General features: G+C 30.8%; 1 long non-coding RNA gene across 3 annotated transcripts in view; it reads left to right on the top strand.

Annotated features, from left to right (window-relative positions):
- The window catches only part of LOC106466943, a 38,423-nt gene extending 34,040 nt beyond the window's left edge, over nt 1–4,383 (top strand). For all 3 annotated transcript variants that reach the window (XR_002612604.1, XR_002612611.1, XR_002612619.1), the window contains one exon: nt 4,303–4,383. This is a non-coding gene — a long non-coding RNA (uncharacterized LOC106466943). The remainder of the gene's footprint in view (nt 1–4,302) is intronic.
- Nucleotides 4,384–4,824: the final 441 nt, after the last annotated feature.

Raw genomic sequence — 4,824 nt, 5'->3', positions numbered from 1 at the left:
TACTAGTCCACTAAAACACAGTCAAGACAGGTCATTTTGTGAAGACTAAAGGTCAGTTTTATATTATTGGATATGGTATCACAAGTGCATGTGCATAGTATCATTGTAAGTTCTGTATGTATATATAAGTGTATAATGTTATGAGATTTAAGCTATTTATACTATGCTTTTGTGTTTTCATGTTATCTGTAGTCATTCTGGAGGGAAAAAGCACGTTTTATATTTATTTCCTAAATTTTTTATGGTGGTTACTCTATTGACAGACCCAATAGAGTTAGGGTAGAGAAAATAACAGAAAAAATGTATAGTTTTACTGAAAACAAATGTTTGAAATGTATTTAGGAGGGTTTAGAGATTACACAAATAATATTTGAGATTTTTGGGATGAACAATAGTTTTTTAGTTATAACATGAAAATCACTTTGCACTTGGACTGATAATGAAACAGACTTGATATTTTCACAATCAAATCTATAATAAAAATACTTCATTAAGAAATTTGATTTTTTGTATACGAAATACTTTTTATCTTTACAAAAAATCTACCAAATTTTGTGAAGATACACTTACTGCATTAAAAGTTGTAGTATAAATACCTCGTGTATATTATATTGGGCCCATAGCAGAAGGGTTAAATATCAACTCTCAGTGCAACCTAGGCGTTCTTAACATTATAGTGTTTCTGCCTTTAGATTAAAAAAAATCTTAAACAGTTTCCTGATATTAGATTATAAGAAATCTGAGAGAAATTAAGCATTGACTATACTTGTGCTTTAATTACAATAGTACTAGCATGTACCTGCAGGAAATGAGGTTTTTGTGGGTGTGTATTCTGCAAAACTATGTTTATTAAACAGTTCTGAACTCATCAAAAGCAAGCTGACAGTTGTGACCAGATAAATATGTTAAATTTTTGTTATAGTTAGATCAGTAGTGCAGCAACCTTTGCAAAAAAAAGTTTCATAGGAAACAACTATTTCCTGTGTTTCCATTAACACCAATATTTTTCCCTAAATGTGTAATTTTTTTCTTCCAAGATTTGGCATTTGTGTGGCTTTAGCATTAGATTTTATACTATCTGTCTCTAAACTTAAGTATTTAAAATTATTCCCAACCAACTGGAGCATTCTTATGCACTATTTCTATTGTTGTAAGCATATTTTTCAAATTTTAATATAGAAGTTTGTTTTCAAGAGGGAGCTAATCATAGTGATGATCCAATATATCTAGAAATTAAGGCATCTTTACAATCTAGAAATTTCCTGCTCTATATAGAAGTAAGGGTATAATATATATATACACACACACAACAACCTGTGAAGCAGTGGTTCAATTAGTAAGCTAAACAATGAGAGATATTTAGCATGTTTGTTATTGATCAATTAGTGTCTTGGAATTTCTTTTCAAACATTATCTATGATCATAGTCTGTAGCAAACATAATTCTAGAACTAAATTAACTTGTTATTGCTATGTGGACTGGAACTATCATTACATGTACCAAATGAACCTACCCAATGATAAAACACATTACAACACTGGCATACCAGTCATTTGCTGACACAAGGTTATCAAGTATTCTATCACATTTGCTAATATGTTAATTAGTTCCAACATAAATTCTAAAGTAATGTTTGTAATATGTTTGTTTCTAATTATTATTAGTATGGTCATTCCAGAAAGTAACTGAAAAGTATCAGTCATTTTCATACATGTGCAGAAGGTAGTGGTAAAGATTCTGAAAAGTATGTAGCGTTGTTAGTAGCAACCAGAATAACATGGTTTCCACTTTTGAAACAAGGTTCTGTAAGACATACTTGTACATGAAGATCTTCACAAGTGAAGTTTTCTGACTGAGACAAGTTGGAAATTAATCTGTCAATCATTTGTGTGCTTTACCATGATGTGCCTTGTAACATCTACAATTTAAGGTAGATCACCATAATGTTACTTTAGTGTATGAGTTATGAGCTCTTTTAATTCCAAGATGTCCTTCTATTGGAATATTATGACATTTCTCAACACTCATTCTGGGTGACTTAGGAAGAGCCAAACTCTTAACCTTTATTGTTTTAATCCCTTCTTGGCATTTGTATGATATAACAACCCAAGATTAATGATGAACTGTTATACATTATCTGATGTGGCCCCTTCCAAACTGGTACTCTCACAGTATCTCATGAAACGTATGTAGTAAGATAACTTAGAAACTAATGCTTACTCAGTTGTATAATTATGTTTAATTATTAATTCCATCTCTGGCTATGTGACTAATACATAATCACTTATACCTGCAGGATATACCTTTTTTTCCCATTTCCCTATTATTATGCTTCCATTGTCCTCTTTCCTACTATCTGTGAGGTTTTAATATAAACTATTTGATTATTTTACTTCCTCCTGCAATACATCATACTAATTAGCTTGTGCTGTAGCTTAAATTGTAACATTGCAAGTTCCCTCGAACTGTCATTTTTGTTATTCTGACTAAAGGCAAAATTTTATATTGTGAGTTAGTATACTTTCCCTAATGACATTTACTGTGGATTTATCAGTATGTGTAAGCGTGAACCATATGCTAATCCTAGTAGAGCCGGGAAGTTACTAGTATTTCATAATTGTGTAATCAACAGTCATTAATAGATATCTGATTACACAAATAGTACAGTGTTCATCAAACTATGGTACTTACAAGTAAAAACAAAAAGCTACCTTCTGTAGTGAGTAGTTCAAAATTAGTAACAATACAGATAACCTTAACAGTTTTGTCATAATAACAAAGATGGGACAGGCAAGTAAGTCTGTTGACAATGGAATTGAACTCGAGACTTTAATCATAAGTCCCACCCCGAATCATCACAACTGAACATAATTGAAGTAAAAAACAAAAGTTTTAAAACTAAAACTGGGCATAGCAGAGCACATTATGTAGCTTTATGTTTAGCTTTAAACATAATAATAATATTTCAAAATCATAATTTTGATTAGTTTCTAGATTTTGATTAATCAATTGATGGAATAATTGGAAACACTAATTTGATTTGTTTATTTCTGTGACAATTGAGATAATTTTGAATTTCGGTTAATCAGTTATTGTACATTACATGAATCGATAATAAATTTCCCAGCTTTCATTCCAAGTACATCTTTAATTTTACCATGTAATTTCACAAAACAAGTTTATCATCAAGTGACAAGGTATAAGTACACATTAAAGTGTCTTTTCCATCTTTATTTGTAAAACCCCATGTGATATACTCATCTCGGTGCCTGGTGCTCTCATAGTATCTCATAAAAAAGTATGTAGTAAGATAATCTAGAAACTAATGCTTGAGTGCTCCTGGCTTGTACTACATTATATGATGACAGTGCTTTCAGTATTTTATATTCTCATGTACACAGTTTATTTATGTTGATCAACATAACCTTGTAAAGGTATATGAAGTTAACATGTCCTGAAATATCCATGTGGAGCTAGAAGTGTTCTGCCCCTTAATTGTCAGTTTGTTACTCTCTCTCTCTTCTTTTTTTGTTGCTGTTTACTTTGCTGTTGCTTTGATGTTCTTTACTAAGGAAACTTTTATAGGTGGGAATTATCAATTCATTCATCATATGCTTTTGAATGGCTGTTGGTTTGGGTTCCTCAACTCTCTATTTCACAACAGATTCGTTGTTCCTGTTTAGATTCTATATTTTATGACTTTCAACATACTTTTCCATGAACTTTGGAAGTGAATTTATGTCTTCTTGTTTCATCAAAAAACTGCTTTCCCACCTGTAAACACTGCATTTTTGTATTTGCTAATGTGCCGATATTTTCATTTTCTTGTTTGATTTGTTGTGATTACAGTGTGAATAGTGTTCCTATTTTTATCACAGTTATGTTGGATAGCACATGGAGAGTCTACTGTTAATATATGGTAGAACTCCTTTCTACCCCTAGATTTATTGGTTTCCTTACAAATTTTCCTTTTGTGGGCCTATATGAGTGTTTTGTAAAGAAATACACTAATAATAGCTACTGGTCCATTTTATTCTATGATCTTTTTATATATTAGCACTTAATGTCATAAAGAATTCAAGATTTTGGAAACATGATGTTTTCTATTTTTGAATACTCTTTGATTCTAAAAATATGTTTTACAGTAATACATTATTTAATGTTAAATGGACAGTATAAAATATATTTTATATCATGTTGAATTTAACTTGTTAATGCAGTATCCAGTGATGAATTATAAAGAACTAATCTTAGTTCCATATATTAAGTTGTGAATAATAGATGGTTAATAACTCATGACAGCCCCCTAAGCAACAACCAAAAAAAGATCCAAAGGCTGCCACAGCCAAGAAGAAAAAGGAAGGAGGATCTCAAGGTGGTAAAGCAAAGAAAAAGGTTTGTGTATAAACTTTATGTAAAGTATATGTTCATTAAAAACGTTTTTTTTGTTTTTTTTGTAAATTCCTTTTAGGATCAAAATATATAAATCCATAATTTTAGTGGTTGGAACAAATTATGATAAGCCATATGAGTAAGGCCTAAACATATTATGGTTTCATCTTACCTGACTGACCCTGGAAGTTTTTGATGCAATAATAATAAGTATTCAGAATAATACAGCACATACTATATACTGTGTCTCAACCTTAGTCATGGTCGTTAAAGTAAATTAATATACTGACTTTGTAGTACATTAAGCATCTTCCAAATTTAGTTGTAGATTATGGCTGCAACCTTCATACCAGGCAGCAATCTCATTTTAAAACACCAACTAAGTGAGCACACAGAGACCAAGAATTTTATGATTTCAGTTCTATATAGAGC

The sequence above is a fragment of the Limulus polyphemus genome, unplaced genomic scaffold (genome assembly GCF_000517525.1).
Source record: "Limulus polyphemus unplaced genomic scaffold, Limulus_polyphemus-2.1.2 Scaffold2, whole genome shotgun sequence".
NCBI lineage: Eukaryota > Metazoa > Arthropoda > Merostomata > Xiphosura > Limulidae > Limulus > Limulus polyphemus.
This window is presented reverse-complemented; position numbering and strand designations above follow the sequence as displayed.